This window comes from Triticum urartu, chromosome 2 (genome assembly GCF_003073215.2).
Source record: "Triticum urartu cultivar G1812 chromosome 2, Tu2.1, whole genome shotgun sequence".
Lineage (NCBI taxonomy): Eukaryota > Viridiplantae > Streptophyta > Magnoliopsida > Poales > Poaceae > Triticum > Triticum urartu.
Genome location: NC_053023.1, coordinates 43344262 through 43361791, shown reverse-complemented (window position 1 = coordinate 43361791; position 17530 = coordinate 43344262).

The following is a 17530-nucleotide window of genomic DNA, read 5'->3' as shown; positions in this document are numbered from 1 at the left end:
GGATAATGTTGGCAATGTGTTTGCCAAATTTGTTGGTGCTCAAAGTGGTGTCAAGAAAAGAACCATTTGGGTAGCGAAGCCTATTGTGACTAACCTCTTAGGACCCAACTTGGTTGGGGACCAACAAGCTCAAACTTGATAAATAGGTGATATAGGAGGTCATTGGAGACTTGGCTACATTATGAAGAATTAAGGGGACTTCATCATTCTTATTGTCTCAAGCCAAGTCATTCGGATGATCAAGTTTCTATCTTGTATCCAATGTTCCTCCTTGCGGTAATTCGTGCTTAAAGTGTCTACATTAATAGTTACTTGCCCCTTTGCATGTTTGGTTTCGTTCCTTGCATGTGTTTGTATATGTTGTGCTTCCAACTTGATTATCTTGAGCAATCAATTATGTGTGTGTTGGTTTGCACATCATGTACATGTGTGTCGTTCGTTGAGCCTTTGTGCATCTTGGTCTTATCTTAGTTGGCTCTTGTGAGAGATTAATGGAATATCCCATTGTGGGGGAGTGATGTGCTTTGTGCACCTCACAATCCTATAAATGTGAGTACATGAGGAATACCATCTAGTATTGATATTACAAGATTATCTAGTCGCTATGTGGTATGTCTTCTCATGAGAAATTCAAATTCTAAATAGTCCATTAATTATCTCTTGTTGGATCCTTTAATTGCCTCTTGTCTATCTTTAATTTTTATCACATTATGGAGGAGTAATATGCTATGTGTATATTACTAGCCTAGAAAATATGTACATTTGAGATATTGTCATCTAGAGTTGATATTGTAAATTATCTTGTTCCTAGGTGGCATGTTAGCTCTACAAGTTGCAATTTGCTTTTTTTGGTGTGAAGATGATGTCGTATATCCTTGCTATCTACCACCGGGAATTATTTCCAAAAATACTTCTTGTCTTTTGACAATTGGTACTCACTTATGTGTGGTAGAAATTATTGATCATCTTTACATTGGTTTTTGCTTTTTTGCCTTTTCTCTTGCCAAGGATTGTATCAACTCCCTTTGTCTTCCATACCACTTGTGGATCTTGTTTATTTCTTGATCTTGTCTAGTGTTTTCTAGATATAGTGAAAGTGGTGATCCCACCTTGTGCATTTTGTATTCAAATGCAATTTCTCTATAATGCACTAGTCTTGGGGGAGCTATCCTATTTTCTATAAAACACTCATCTTGTGATCCTTATCAAGTGTGTGTCGGTGGAAGGCAAGTCGTTTCTTTTGGGTACTTTGTGCCATCATGAAACTTTGTAGAGAGCTTGGTTTGTTTGGAACCATCCTCTTTTTTGGGGGGTTTGATATCCTTTATTTAGTGGGTATCAATGGATATCTCATTCCTTGATGTATCTTTTATTGATATCCTCCAAGTGATGATTTATTCATTTGGTATCTTTTCTTCTCTTGGTATTTCTTTGTCCTTTGATATCGGTTCTTGAAAGTCTTGAGCATGCATATTAACTTCGTGTAGTATCTTTGGCATGCTTTCTTTCTTTGACCCAATATATAGGCAAAACTCCACCAAGTCTCAAATTGGATGAGATGTGCATGAAATTCATTTTCGTATATCTATATGCACATATTTATGTGGAGTTTGTCCTATGTGTTGTTGGTTCTCTAACTCTTTGGTCCCAATGAGTTTGGGTACCATTTTGTTTGTGTTGTTGTTCCAGGAACAAGTGGAGATGCATTGGATGCTCGGCTCACTCACAAGGAAGGTGTTGTCACCATGTGCTTATTGGAGTCAAGCTAGGATGATCAATGAACTACTTTGTACCTTCAATTGGTATCTACTACATCCTTCTAATGTTATCTCGGTAACAAGTATCTTCATATACTTCATGCACACATTTCTTGCATCAACCTTGTGTAGGTTGTATCATGGCATGTTATCCATTCTTTCTTGTGATACTTGTTTTCGTTCTCAAAGCATCCCAACAATGATGTCTTGTTGCTAGTTGTTATGTCTTTGATGTTCGTGTGGTTGGAATTCATTTATATACAATAAGGCCATATCTAGCCATGTGCTATGCTCTCAAGCAAATATCTTATTGGTATATGTATGACTTCCTTTTGGATATCTTGTTCCTTCGTGTTGTAACTATTTCGGGTGTACATCCTTCTTTGTAGATATATATATCATCATGATTTCGTGTACCTAGAATCTTATACACTTGAGAGAAGTTCCATATCTAGATGATATCCTTTCTTTCTCGTCCACCTTGTCTTTCTTATGTTTTTTCTTTGGTGGCTCCGTGAAAGCTTTTGCCTTGAGTGCGTGCCTTCTATCGTTGCATCTTGATGCACTCTTGTGTGGTGAAGATTATTTTCCTCATGCTTATCTTTATGAGGCTTTTGCCATCTTAATTGGTATCCCTTGTCTTGATGAGGCTTTCATCTTCTATCCTCACCACGGGTTGTCACAAGCATAGGTTCTTTATATGCTTATTAGTAAGCTTGTGAACCCATTTGCTAGTTGTGTGTGGGAATGATAGGCCTTGCACCGTGTGCCTCATTCTTTCAAGACTTTATTGATGCTTAATGCTCATCCGTACATTAGTCTTCTTAAGTGCATTGCCCTGACTCACACACATCATTTTGGTTGAGCCCATTCTTAAGTTGCCTCTTTTACTTGTTGCTCAACCATGTGTTTGTTGCAAGTACTAGGCTTTGTTTCCTATATGCTCTTGCACTTGTTGTTAGTTTCTATTGATTTTGGGGGAGCTATGATCCTATTTTGTGCACCTTGTATACAAATACAAATATTCTTATGCGTGCACAAATCATGGGGAGCTTCTCTAGTTTCTTTAGAACACTCCTATGCTCATTTCATAATATCCTTTATTCTTGTGGCTCTTAGGATATCTGGTCTAGTTGGTTCAATTGATATCTATTGATTGCTTGCTTCAATTGGTATCTTTTGATTGCTTGATTGCTTGTCTCTCCCTTTGTTATGTCATTGTGGCATATCATTCCTTTAGCAGTCTTGGTGCCTCAATATAGTTGGTCTTCCTCCAAGTATTACCTTTGGATATGTGTATGGCATTCCTCTCTCTTGTTGAGAAATACACAACTTTTGGAGGAACACCTTTTATATTGGTCTTCTTAGCTTTTCGCCCATTTTGGCAATCGATCCCAATGGGGGAGAAGTTTCAGAGAGTTTTGTGCAGAAGTCTTCAGTGTTTTCTCCTTGCTTGGTTTTGTTCCTAAGCATTTTCATCCCATACACATGCATTATTGGTTGTTGCATTGCATGGTGATGCATAATTCCTTGTATAAACTATCTTGAAAGTGATTGTCATCAATTACCAAAATGGGGGAGATTGTAAGAACATGCGGTGCCCCCATGTTTGGTTTTGGTAATTGATGACAATCTCTATGGACTAATGGTTGCCTTGAGTTATATTTGAAGGTTTTGTCCATAGGCTTTTCTTGGAGTACATGTGTTGGTTTCAAGGAGAGTTTGTGTCGACCAATGTTCTATTCAAGGAATTACCTAAAGGTTGGTCTTGTGAGAGGTTGATCAAGACTAAGTCAAAGAGTGAATCAAGTTGATCAACCCACAAAGCGTAGAAGATGTACCGAGAGGGATCAAGCGATCCCATGGTTGCGGTGTGCAAATTCAAGTGAAGCATCACAAAGAGATCAAATGCTTGAAGCTTTCCATCCATTGTGGTGACAATGGACTGGTGAAGATGTGCGGAACAGTGGCTCACCCATAGTGGAGTATGGGGGAGCAATCAACTAGTCTTCATCGAGCCAACGCAATCAAGAAAGGTGGTCCAACTTGAGGGAGTCAAGATCGTCATCATCTAGCTCAAGTGGACCATGTGCAAGTCAAGGGTTTTCCCTTGATAGGTTTTCTATTTTACCGGTCTCATGATGGTAGTTGGGAGACCGGGTTATAGGATTGATTGCTATACTATCAAGGAGGGCTCTCGATGAGTAGCTTGACCGTGTCATTCGTAGAGAGCTCAAACCATTGCATCCTTGCATCATATTTCTTGGTTCTTGTTTGGTTCTCTTTGTGAGTCTTAGAGCTTATGGTCATCTTGATGACAAGCTCGAGTTCATCGAAAACGGAGTTCACTCGCATCTTCTATGATGTTTTCGATGTTGGAGGTTATGCCCGTTCTTCTCTGTTGGAGGTTTCACTCCTCCATTTGTTAGGCATACCTCCCCTGCCTCTTCTTACTAACCAGTCGCTGTTTTGATGCTCCTCGTCGTCTTGTTTCCAACAAGCTTGAGTTTGCTCAATTCGGAGCTCATATGCAGAAAGTTGTGGCAGTTTAGGCTCTTTTGCATCCTCTGTTTTCTCTGTTGTGTTCTTGAAAGCCTCAAGCGGTAGTACTGCTCTCTAGAGAGTAGTACCGCTTGTAAGCAACAGTACCGCGGCCCTGTGCCGCGCGTAGTACCGCTTCTTCTGGGGATGCGCCTTTTTCGTGTCGAGTTTCGCGGTAGTAGAGCGGTAGTACCTCTTATAAGCGGTAAGCGGTACTACCTCTCCACCCGAGCGGTAGTACCTCTTATATGCGGTAAGAGGTACTACCTCTCCACCCGAGTGGTAGTACCTCTTATAAGCAGTAAGCGGTACTACCTCTCCCTAGAGCGGTACTACCTCCCTGGCAGATTTCCAGCTCGTGTTTTTCTCTTTCGTGTCGAGTTTCGCAGTAGTAACTCTTATAAGCGGTAAGCGGTAAGCGGTACTACCTCTCGACCCAAGCGGTAGTACCTCTTATATGCGGTAAGCGGTACTACCTCTCCACCCGAGCGGTAGTACCTCTTATAAGCAGTAAGCGGTACTACCTCTCCCTAGAGCGGTACTACCTCTCCCTAGAGCGGTACTACCTCTGTGGCAGATTTTCAGCTCGTGTTTTTCTCTCTCGTTGGGGTGTTTTGACCGTGCTAAGCGGTAGTACCGCTCGTGGAGCGGTAGTACCGCTCATGTGCGGGCTGAGCACATAACGGTTGGATTCGGGAGGCCCTATAAAAGGGGGTCTTCTTCCCCAATGAACCTTATCTCTTGAGCTCGTGTTCTTCCCCCATTGTTGAGCTTCTTTGAGCTTGCTAACTCTCAATCCCTCCATGGATTCTTGCTAGGTTTTGAGGGAAAAGAGAGAGGAGATCTAGATCCACATTTCCACCAATCACTTTCTCCTCTATGTGAGGGGAACCCCTTGGATCTAGATCTTGGAGTTCTTGGTGTTCTCCTTCTTGTTCTTCCTCTTATTTTCCTCCCTAGCATTAGTTGCTTCGGTGGGATTTGAGAGAGAAGGACTTGGGCACTCCGTGTGCCCTTGCCATTGCATTTGGTGCACCGGTTTGAGTTCTCCACCGTGATACGTGGAAGTTACAAGTTGAGAAGCTTATTACTCTCGGGTGCTTGGTACCTTTGAGCTTGTTCCTCTTGGGTGCTTGGGCGCCCTAGACGGTTGGAGTTGTTCGGAGCTCAATCATTGTGGTGTAAAGCTCTGGACAAGCATCGGGGTCTCCAATTAGGTTGTGGAGATCGCCCCGAGCAATTTGACGGGTACCGGTGACCACCCCCAAGGGTTGCCAAAGTGTACGGGTTCGGTGACCGCCCTCAAGGGTTGCCATTTGTACGGGTTCGGTGACCGCCCTCGAGGGTCCCTTAGTGGAATCACGACATCTTGCATTGTGCGAGGGCGTGAGGAGATTACGGTGGCCCTAGTGGCTTCTTGGGGAGCATTGTGCCTCCACGCCGCTCCAAACGGAGATTAGCATCCGCAAGGGTGTGAACTTCGGGATACATCATCGTCTCCGCGTGCCTCGGTTATCTCTTACCCGAGCCCTTTACTTATGCACTTTACTTTGTGATAGCAATTTTGTTTCTTGTCATATATCTTGCTATCACATAGTTGCTTATCTTGTTTAGCATAAGTTGTTGGTGCACATAGGTGAGCCTAGTTGTTTTAGGTTTTGTGCTTGACAAATTAACCGCTAGGTTTATTCCGCATTTGTTCAAGCCTAAACCGTAATTATTTTAAAACGCCTATTCACCCCCTCTAGGCGACATCCACGATCTTTCAATCGGTCTCTTTTCTTTTCAAAGATTATGCATCTTTAGTACTTTTTCACAAACGACTATTAAGGAGCTGATCATATTTGAATCAAGTTTAACCTTTTCTAGTCCGGCTTATGATCGTATTCGAATCTAGCTCTAAATATCATGGTCACTTGGGGGCTTCCTGTTCAAACATAGGTCGTATTCGAACCAAAGAGAACATAGCTGTCGTAACCCTTTTGATCGGCTAAAGGCCAAACTCACTTGGGGGCTTGTTGACCATATCTGAATCATAGCTTAACCCCTTTTGAGCCGACTTGGATCGTATTCGAATCAGGGTCGTTAAAAACCACTCAAGGTCATTTGGGGGCTTCCTGTTCAAACAGAGGTCGTATTCGAACCAAAGAGAACATAGCTGTCGGTACCCTCTTGATCGGCGCAACGCCAAAGCCACTGGGGGCTATATGGTCGTATTCGAACCTTAGCTTAACCCCTTTGGTCCAGTTTACTGATCGTATTCAAATCAAAAACCCCCAATCTTTTAAATACAAAGTTAAAATTATGTTTGTTATCTGTTGCTTGCCTTTGAGTTTTTGTTGTTTCAATATTACAAATGAGATGGCCTGATTCTCTTCGCCGGCTCAATTATTGGGCAACACAGCCGCCCGGGTTATCCAAGACGGTGGTCTAAGGATCCGAAGGTACGAGCTACTGAGATATGATGATTATTGAATGTTCAAGGAGTCTTAACTTTTATATTGAATTCTCAAATTCATCACCCGAGTTATTTGAGCCAGCGGCCTAAGAATCCACAAGGACAAGGCCTTTTCTTTTTTCCTTGTGTTCACAGGAACATAGTTTAAACGAGGCATAAGAAAAGCATTAAAACATTGGCACCCGGAAGCACAGATTCACATAGAAGTGTTTTATGCGCGATGGCATAAGCAGACATACGGTGTTTTTAGCAGCTAAGCTATTACAAGGCTTTCTAAAGCCCATGAAGATGATCATTGTCCTTCCCTCACTGGTTCAACATCTTGAATCTGCTGGAAATTGGGTTTTGACCAGTCATAGCCGTTCATGGCGACAAATTCAGCTTCGTCATCAATCAGGCCAACCGGATCAACTTCCGGGGCAAATGTGTCTTCTCTCACCGGTGGGATCAAGTCGGTTACTTTATAGGAAGGAGGGGCCATCTTCTTATTCTCATTATCAAAACCCGGTTGATACTTGTCCACATTGGTATCATCTCCAAGGCTAGTCGCCTGAGGCCGGACTTCACGGACGCAGGCTATAAAGTCATCCTGGTCAAAAGGAGACCCGTCCTCCTTCACGGTAGGATAACCTCTTGCCACGTCTGCCGGGTCTAGATCTGGTAGCCAAGCCTTGGAGCGGCTTAGAGAAGTCAATGCTCCGGTTCACGCGCAGGAGCGTTTCACCTCTTGGAATCTGGCAGGGAGAATGGACAGCTTCTTCAAGACATCACTGATCCGGTTAAACCCTTGATTAGTAGGAGAGATGGCAGCCAGAGCTCGTTGTGCGCCGATATACAATTGTGCAGTTAAAGTGTACATGGCTTTCCTCTTAATCAACGGTTCTTGGTTTAGATTCTTACTTCTCGGACCTACATGCATTTTTCACAGTCAGTTGACGGATCATATTCCGGTTTGACAAGAAACACATATGAAAGATCAAATCAGGAAGCTTACCAAAGATAGCAGCGACCATCTGAGACACCCGGCCTTTTAAACCGTTCAGTTCAGTTGAAATTTCCTTCAGAGCTGTCTCGGCTGTCTTAGCTCGCCGGGTCAGAAGTATCTTCTCATCTGCCCAAGTTTTCTCTTTGGCAACAAAGTCGGTCTTCAACTTCTCCGTTTCAGAAAGGCTTATTTGCAGTTGGGAGGTGGAAGATTTAATTTCTGATTCCTGGTTCGCTAGCCGGGTCTTTGTATTAGTCAATTGGGAGTTCAGTTCAGACAATGCATTCTGTGAAAACATTCAGATAAATCAAGACTTGGTTTCAAATTCCAGTATCCAATTTCAAGATTCAAGTCTCAAGTACTTTATGAATAAACCACTTGACACTTGGGGGCTAATGTATGCTAAATCAAATTTTTATGATTCTACCAACATATTTGAAGTCCCAAGTCCTTTACAAAGTAACAACACTTGGCACTTGGGGGCTAATGCATGCAGTTCAGCAAGTTTTTTCCAGTTTAAACCGGAGTGTTAAGTATTTTGAAGGCGGTTTTAGTTCTAAAAGTATCGATTCATTAATGCTCAAAATAAACCGGTCCTTGGGGACTATGGGTCAAGTTTTGTTTCTATCAGGTAGTAATTCAGAGGTAAAAAGTCTCGGCCTATATTTTAAGTCTACAGGTTATTCCGCTTCTCTCATAAAGCTGAAGACTTGGGGGCTGAAGGAATATTGGTAAACCGGAAATAACATACCTCATACTTCAACTGAAGTTGCTTGACCATCTCGATCTCAGACTCACGACTGGAGTGGACATGACTGAGATAGCCGGATAAGATATTACTAGCATTATGACGGTCGTAGTTGGAAACATCAAAGCGAACCTTTTGCCTTTCCAATGCTTCCTGCTTAGCTGTGCACTTAGCCAATGCCGTTGGGTTCCCCGGCTCAACGAAGCGACTCCCAGTAATTTGAACATCTTGAACATGTGGAGACGGCGGGTCAGTTGAGCTTGACGGTCCAACGGTGGAAGGATTCATAGTGGTGTTGTCAAGGGACGGCTCTGAAGGATTTGCTTCATTGATAGGCGGGTCTTCTGGGGCGGCAGTTAATGGAGAAGGTGGCCTAGCCGGCTCAGATGCTGGTATTGGCGGGTCTTCCGCCGGTCTAGCCCCCTTTGATTTCTTGGATTTAGCCTGGCCACTAAAGAATAATATAGCAGAATTGTCAGCGTTAAGATACAATTGAGCAACTTGGAAGAAAGGAAAAGTTCTGATTACCCAGGAGCAGTCTTGAAAGCCGGCAATTGTGTTTGAGATGAGTCATATGAAGAACAAGACACCTCCTGAAAGGATAAAGGAAAGATTTAAAAGAAATGTAAGAAGCAGGATTCATCAAAACGGGTTAAAAACAGTAATAATTAAACCTCGTTCGGGCGTTTCCGAGGGGTCTATTGAAGGACAACAGCCGGTTCATCCTCAATTCCAACTTCATGGCGGCTTTCATGTTGCTGCTTTTTCAAATGAAAGTTGGGATCCAAGTGAGCTAAAGGGTTAGAAAACCTTACTTTACGGATCACTCGACGAACTTTGTGTCTTGGTAAGGGCTCTGAGTCGGAGGAAATAATAGTTACCTCTACTTCCTCAGCCTGACTGGCCCCAGTGTCATCCTGGTAAGGATCAGTGTCAATAAGAGTGTTAAAAAATTGGCCAAGGGAGTCAAGGGCTACCTCCGAGTCAGATGAGTCGTCAAGCTTCATTAAATCTTCAGCAGTGGTTTTCTTCTTCTTCTTCTTCTTGGATTTCCGGGCTGTTTTCTTGGCATTCATGACGGCGAGTTTCGCCTTCTTGGCAGCTTCATGGTCATATTTCACCTTCCAGAAGTCAGAATTGGCCTGTAAAGACAAGAAGAAAGATCAGTATTAAGTACTAATAGCTGGGCAAAACACAAAGAAAAAGAGATTAGAATGTACTTACTTCTGGCACCGGATTAATCTTGCAGAAGGGACTTAACCCAACAATACTGCAATCTTCGTACTTCCCATTTACCAAAAGGGTCGACATCGAAACAATGTCTTCTTCGGTGAGTTCAACTGGGTTGTGAGAAAGAGGGTGGTCCGGGCTACCGTCATATTCATACATCAGTTGAGATCGACGACTTAATGGGATAACCCACCATGAGATCCAGCAACGGGTCAGATCTAATCCGGTTAGACCATTACCCAATAAGTCGTTGATTCTTCTAATGGAGGGAAGAAACTTCCTATGTTCAGCGACGGTAAGCTTATCCGCAAGGGTGAACTTGGAGTCAAGACGGCTAGGGCGATAACCTGGCAGAGGCTTCTCGTTTGCTGGAGAAGTATCCTGACAATAAAACCAAGTTTGGTTCCAATCTTTTGGGTGGCTCGGTAAGACGATGAGAGGAAAAACAGCACCCTAACGGTGCTGAATTGAAATGCCTCCAAGTTCTAAGCTAGAACCGTTGGTGCATTCATTCTGGCGATTCAGATAAAAGTACTCTCTAAACAATTCTACGGTGGGCTCTTGCTGAAGATACGCCTCATAGAGCGCTTGGAAGTTACAAATATTGGAAATAGAGTTGGGTCCAAGGTCCTGAGGATGGAGTTTGAAAAAATGAAGGACCTCTCTGAAGAATTTTGAACCGGGTGGTGAAAATCCCTGGTTCATGTGGTCAGTAAAGATAATCACTTCTCCATCTTTCGGATTGGGACGTTCTTCCTCCGGGTCAAGAGCACGATAAGACATGACATTCTTTGAAGGCAGAAACCCAACGATGAAGAATTCTTTTAACCGTTCCTCAGTTACAAAAGAAGGGACCCAGTTACAGACGGTCGGTGACTTCAACGGCATGATGAGCAACGAACAGAAAAATAAATAACAATATGGCGGTTCAGTCTATGATCAATTATAAAGCAAGTAATGTCGGTTTAACTAAGGGCTAATGGTATATAAGGAAAAGAAAGCCGGAGTGTAAGCCGCTGAAAGATCGTGGATGTCGCCTAGAGGGGGGGGTGAATAGGCGTTTTAAAATAATTACGGTTTAGGCTTGAACAAATGCGGAATTTGCCAAGCACAAAGCCTAAAACAACTAGGCTCACCTATGTGCACCAACAACTTATGCTAAGAAAGATAAGCAACTATGTGATATCAAGATATATGACAAGAGACAATATGGCTATCACAAAGTAAAGTGCATAAGTAAAGGGCTCGGGTAAGAGATAACCGAGGCACGAGGAGACGACGATGTATCCCGAAGTTCACACCCTTGCGGATGCTAATCTCCGTTTGGAGCGGTGTGGAGGCACAATGCTCCCCAAGAAGCCACTAGGGCCACCGTAATCTCCTCGCGCTCTCGCACAATGCAAGATGCCGTGATTCCACTAAGGGACCCTTGAGGGCGGTCACCGAACCCGTACAAATGGCAACCCTTGGGGGTGGTCACCGAACCCGTACACTTTGGAAACCCTTGGGGGCGGTCACCGGTACCCGTCAAATTGCTCGGGGCGATCTCCACAACCTAATTGGAGACCCCGACGCTTGCCCGGAGCTTTGCACCACAATGATTGAGCTCCGAACACCAACAACCGTCTAGGGAGCCCAAGCACCCAAGAGGAACAAGCTCAAGGGTACCAAGCACCCAAGAGTAATAAGCTTCTCAACTTGTAACTTCCACGTATCACGTGGAGAACTCAAACCGATGCACCAAATGCAATGGAAAGGGCACACGGAGTGCCCAAGTCCTTCTCTCTCTCAAATCCCACCGAAGCAACTAATGCTAGGGAGGAAAACGAGAGGAAGAACAAGAAAGAGAACACCAAGAACTCCAAGATCTAGATCCAAGGGGTTCCCCTCACATAGAGGAGAAAGTGATTGGTGGAAATGTGGATCTAGATCTCCTCTCTCTTTTCCCTCAAAAACTAGCAAGAATCCATGGAGGGATTGAGAGTTAGCAAGCTCGAAGAAGGTCAACAATGGGGGAAGAACACGAGCTTGAAGGATAAGGTTCAAAGGGGAAGAAGACCCCCTTTTATAGGAGGGGGGAAATCCAACCGTTATCCCCCACTCAGCCCCGCAGAGAGCGGTACTACCGCTCATAAGCGGTACTACCGCTCCCCTTCAGCGGTACTGCCGCGCCAGAAGAAAAGGGGCTGGGGCTGGGACCCAGAGCGATACTACCGTGGAGGCAGGGCGGTACTACCGCTAATAAGCGGTACTACCGCCACTACTACCGCAGCAAGTGCCGCAAAACCCGACACGAGAAAAAGCGCACTCGAGTCAAGGCGGTAGGAGCATGGAGCCGCAACGGTACTACTGCTGAGACCATCAAGCGGTACTACCGCTCCGAGGAGCGGTACTACCGCTTAGTGAGCTTAAGCGGTACTACCGCTGTGGCCCGCGGTACTACCGCTGGGACCCTGACAAAAACCACACTCAAGAAAATCAGAACTGCCACAACTTCTGCATATGAGCTCCGAATTGAGCAAACTCAAGCTTGTTGGAAACAAGACGACGAGGAGCATCAAAACAGCGACTGGTTAGTAAGAAGAGGCAGGGGAGGTATGCCTCACAAATGGAGGAGTGAAACCTCCAACAGAGAAGAACGGGCATAACCTCCAACATCGAAAACATCATAGAAGATGCGAGTGAACTCCGTTTTCGATGAACTCGAGCTTGTCATCAAGATGACCATAAGCTCTAAGACTCACAAAGAGAACCAAACAAGAACCAAGAAATATGATGCAAGGATGCAATGGTTTGAGCTCTCTACGAATGACACGGTCAAGCTACTCATCGAGAGCCCTCCTTGATAGTATAGCAATCAATCCTATAACCCGGTCTCCCAACTACCATCATGAGACCGGTAAAATAGAAAACCTATCAAGGGCAAACCTTTGCCTTGCACATGGTCCACTTGAGCTAGATGATGACGATCTTGACTTCCTCAAGTTGGACCACCTTTCTTGATTGTTTTGGCATGATGAAGACTAGATGATTGCTCCCCCATAGACCACTATGGGTGAGCCACTCTTCGGCACATCTTCACAAGTCCATTGTCACCACAATGGCCGGCAAGCTTCAAGCACTTGATCTCTTCGCGATGATCCACTTGAACTTGCACACGGCAATCTTGATGACGATCACCACTTGATGTCATCCTCTCCATGGGTTGAGAGATATCTTCCTCTTGAAACAAGCCCATGAACATGTACCTAACCCCACGTAGAACTCTCACATAGACCATGGGTTAGTACACAAAGCACAATGGACAATGCTTACCAAACCATGGGATCACTTGATCCCTCTCGGTACATCTTCTATGCTTTGTGAGTTGATCAACTTGATTCACTCTTGACTTAGTCTTGATCAACCTTGAATCTTTCCAACTCTCTTCGTTTGGATGATGTCTTGAAGGTAAACATGAATGATCACACAATCTTCTTCTTCAAGACATGCTTGCAATAAGCTCAACTCTCAAATGACCAATCTTTGGATAATTCCTTGAATAGCACCTTGGTCGACACAAACTTTTCTTGAAACCAACACATGTACTCCAAGAAAAGCCTATGGATAAAAACCTTCAAATATAACTCAAGGCAACCATTAGTCCATAGAGATTGTCATCAATTTCCAAAACCAAACATAGGGGCACCGCATGTTCTTTCAGCCGCCATGACTACAGATTTTCTCAGAAGGCATTCAGTTAAGTGTTGGCATAAACAAGTTTCACCAAGTTCTTATTATCATTTTGGATCAAAGGGCTGTTTCAAAAAGGGAAGTATTCTAGACCTAAAAAACATAGTGCACAGGAGTTCGTCGACTATAACGAAGCATCTGTACAGGTAAAAGGGATCTACTGATATCAAAAACGAATGCCAAACAGCTACCGCGCGAGTTATATCTCTTTTCTGGATCAAAATAAGTTGCGGAGAAGATCTACAAGATGGCCCGTGATGAACAGATGAAGAACGCTGAAGAACTCGTGAAACCTAGAAACGGATCTAGGTGCGGGAGAGAGAGAGGAAAGCTTACAGGAAGCAGGCCTGCCGCAAAAAGTCACCGCGTTCTCTGGATGAACTCAGGGTGATGTAGTGGCCAAGCTTGACGACGACGATGAGAGTTGCGGCGACGGCGGAGCTCAAGCAGCGACGGAGGTTGCGAGAGGAAGAAGATGAGGAAGAAAGGAGAATGAGAAAGACTTAAGTTATGCCTATTTATAAGGGAATGCGCGAACAGGCGGGCGCGAAAATCGAGGAGACCCAATAATGATTATCCAACTGAACAGATGCCTTGATTCCCGGAAAGCATTAAAAATGAAAGATCCGTTGGAAGATGACGTCATGAAAGTTTTTTGTGTTTCAAAAAGATGACGTCACAGTGGGTTAAGGAAATTTTCAGACAGAGGATGGATTCTGCCTAAGTATTGAAGATTGACAAAGAACAAAGTTCAAAGTCAACCTGGGGCCTAATGTTGGGGATATTACTATCAGCTGAGACCCGCCCAGGAGGGGCCGGGTCAGCTTCAATGGCGGGTTACGCACGAAGTTCAGTAAACATCCAAGTTTGTAGTTTATAAGTCTTATAGAAGGCCCAAAGGCCTGGGCCGGCTTAAGGCCCGACATTGTAAAACGCCACATGTAAGGAAATACTTGTACAGAAAGACATGTAAAGAAAGTCACCGAGCCGGACACGATTATGAGCCGGCCGGGACTCTGTAGGCCACCTGGCGTCAACCCGTGTATATAAGGGGACGACCCGGTGGTGGTTTAGGGCAAGAAACAACAAGTCGATAACCAAGCCGGAGAGTTAAGCCTCTTGATAATCGAAACCTCAGCAATACCAAACCCAACTAGACGTAGGCTTTTACCTTCATCGTAAGGGGGCCGAACTAGTATAAAACTCTCTCGTGTCCTTTGTCCCGATTAACCCATTTAAGCTTCCTAGTGCGATGACCCTACGACTAAGTCCTTGTTCTAGGACATTTGCCGTGACAATTTCACGACAGGAACCATGATGCAGAATTACTCTCACGACCGATGTCAGTGGCTTAGCTAGGCCCCAAGGAAAAAGGGCGTTGGCCCGAGGCGTGGCAGCATGTTTCTTCGTTGACTATAGATAAAAATCATTAGTTAGTACTGTTCTGTACCGTAGCGTTGAAATTGGCCTGGGACTTGGTGCTGGGCTGCTATGCAACTGATCGAGGTAATACCCTACTTCTACTCATGTGTATTGTGATAGAAGTGTAAAAAGTACAAGTATAGAACTGAAGGATTATATTGTGTTCTAACAACGAGCCCGCCACCTGGCTTATATAACATACAGGGGGTCCCAAAGTTACATATCCTGCTCGTCTACGTTGGTGGTGGTAGAGTCTCCTTGGCTTTGGTAATCTTATCTTGTTCAACAAGTCTTTTGTATAATTAAACGCCATGGTACACCAAGTCCTTAGCCAAGCCCACCAGGCCAGGAACCGACTTGGTGAGAGACCCCTGGGTCAGGGGAGCTCCTAACGGGCGCCTTCAGCACCGGTTACCGGTTGTGGTGCCCACACGCCCGCGAACTAGGCAGACCCAGGTTGTCCCGTTCGCTTGTCCCCAAGTCGGCTCGTTCGCTCCCCTTGATCATGGTTGACCGGTTGACAGTTGACCAGTTAACCATTGACTTTTGACAAAAAAGAAAATAAATCCAAAAACATTGAAATTTTCATGAATTAAAATTTTTTCATGAAATTTGAAAGAAAGCCCACAACTTAAAAAGGTTCACAAACCCGAAAAAAGGTCATTGATTTTGGAAAACTTCATAGAAAATGAAAATTGATTTTGAATAAATAAATTAGTTCATCAATTTTGAAAAAAAAAATCATTGAATTTGAAAAAAAATCACCAAATTGCAAAAAAAGTTGATCGAATTTGAAAAAAGTTTCATCAAATTTAAAAAAATCATCGATTTGATAAAAGTTTATTGAATTTGGAAAAAAAAGTCATCGATTTTGGGAAAAAAGTTCACGCATTTGGGGAAAGAAAAAAGAAAGAAAAGGAAATAATAAAAGCAAATGAAAAAGGAACAAGAAAAAAAGAAAAAAAAACCGCCCAGAAATCAGCGAACCAGTGAAAACTTGTTTGGGAAGCTTCTCTCGCGACGTAGAGAAATAAAAGAAGGCACAAGAGGTTCAATGTCCTGGTGGTCGGTGCGCTGCTCCCCTCGCTTGCACCCAATTTTGCTGCAGTTTTGAACAAAGAAAAAAAAAACGAGCCGGCCCAACGCGGCACGGGGGTATGCCTCCGTTTGCGCAAAGTGAAGAAACGGGCGGCATTTAGGATTTGGGTCAGGACACTGTCGCATGCCCCGGCCATGTCTCCGCCACAAGCGACCTCCCTGCACCCCCCAGCAGTCAAGCCTCCGCCAGCTCCGGCTCGTCTTCGGGGTTAGGCGCACGGGAGAATCGCCGATGCAATAAAAAATCTCAGTTGCATGAGGAATATGAACCGGGAGAATCGCCTCAAAAAAAAACTTTTCTGAAAACAAAAACATTTACGACTTAAGGCTACATGTGCTTGCAGGTGATCCAACAGTCCAATAATACACACACCCGGGAGGGTCAGGGTCGGGGTGCCGGTAGATCGAAGGGAGAAGGGGAAGAGAACAAGACATGTCGCGTTGGAGGACATCGGCTCTGCTGCACCTGCCTGCATGCTGCCAACGACCGGTGGATTGATTATCGACTGATTCAAACCGATGGGAACTGCCACTCCAATCGGCTAGCAACTCCACGGATCCGTCGCCATCCCTCCAGCTGCATGCATTATTCTGCATGATTGATCGAGCCCCCACCGACCGGCACGCATGCAAGCTGGATGCACAACACGATAATGCATGCATGCATGCATGGCCGATCAGATCTAAGCTGGCCACCTCTGCGGCGCGGGCACCAACCAAAAACGACCGGCGACGGCGACCGCTCGACGTAGTACGTACTGCCGATCTACCGACTACCGGCCGGTCGCAGCACCGGAAATGGCAACCCTACCGCTAACGTGCGTACTTCTTGCACCCGAGATGGAGAAGGTGGGTGGGGCGTAGGGTTTGTCCGGCGCCATTAGATGCGACGGTTACAAGCTACAACAAACAAAACGGGAACTAGTCACCCATCAACGGAGGAGGCCATGGCTCCTGTGCCCGGAAACAGTAGGCATGGGCCCTTCTCCGTTAACCGCTGCTTGCTGCTGGAGCCCGCTGGACCGGTGCGCCGGCGCCGCCGCTGGCCCCGTGAGCGTTGAATTGGCGCGTACGCGGGGCCTGCCTGCCAGCGTGGGCTCCCACGTCAATTGTTCGAGAATGTGCCAGGGCCGAGGAGCTCGCTGGGAGTTTGGGCCCTTGCTCTGTCTGACCACTCCGCAGCAGATGCTGCATGTGGTGCTGCCCTTCAGTACTTGCTCGCCGATTTCTGAATCATTCGAGAATGCAGAGGTGATTCCTGCTCATTTCTCACTTTCTCTAGGTTAGGTTGCTAATCACATACGCCATTTGAAATAGAGGTCAGGTTGTATTTTGAAACCTGACAGGAGAGTTGCTTTGTATCCTATATACCTATACGTAAGAAGTTCATCTCCACCGTCTTAGGGCATCTCCACTTTAACCCCAAACCAGACACCGTATCCATCCGCGGACAGGTGGGACTAGTCGACGGACACAGATAAACGAGCTGGCCGTCAAGCGGTAGCCGCAAATGTCCAGAGGCATTTCGTACGAAATTTAACAGAAATAAACAAATTTGA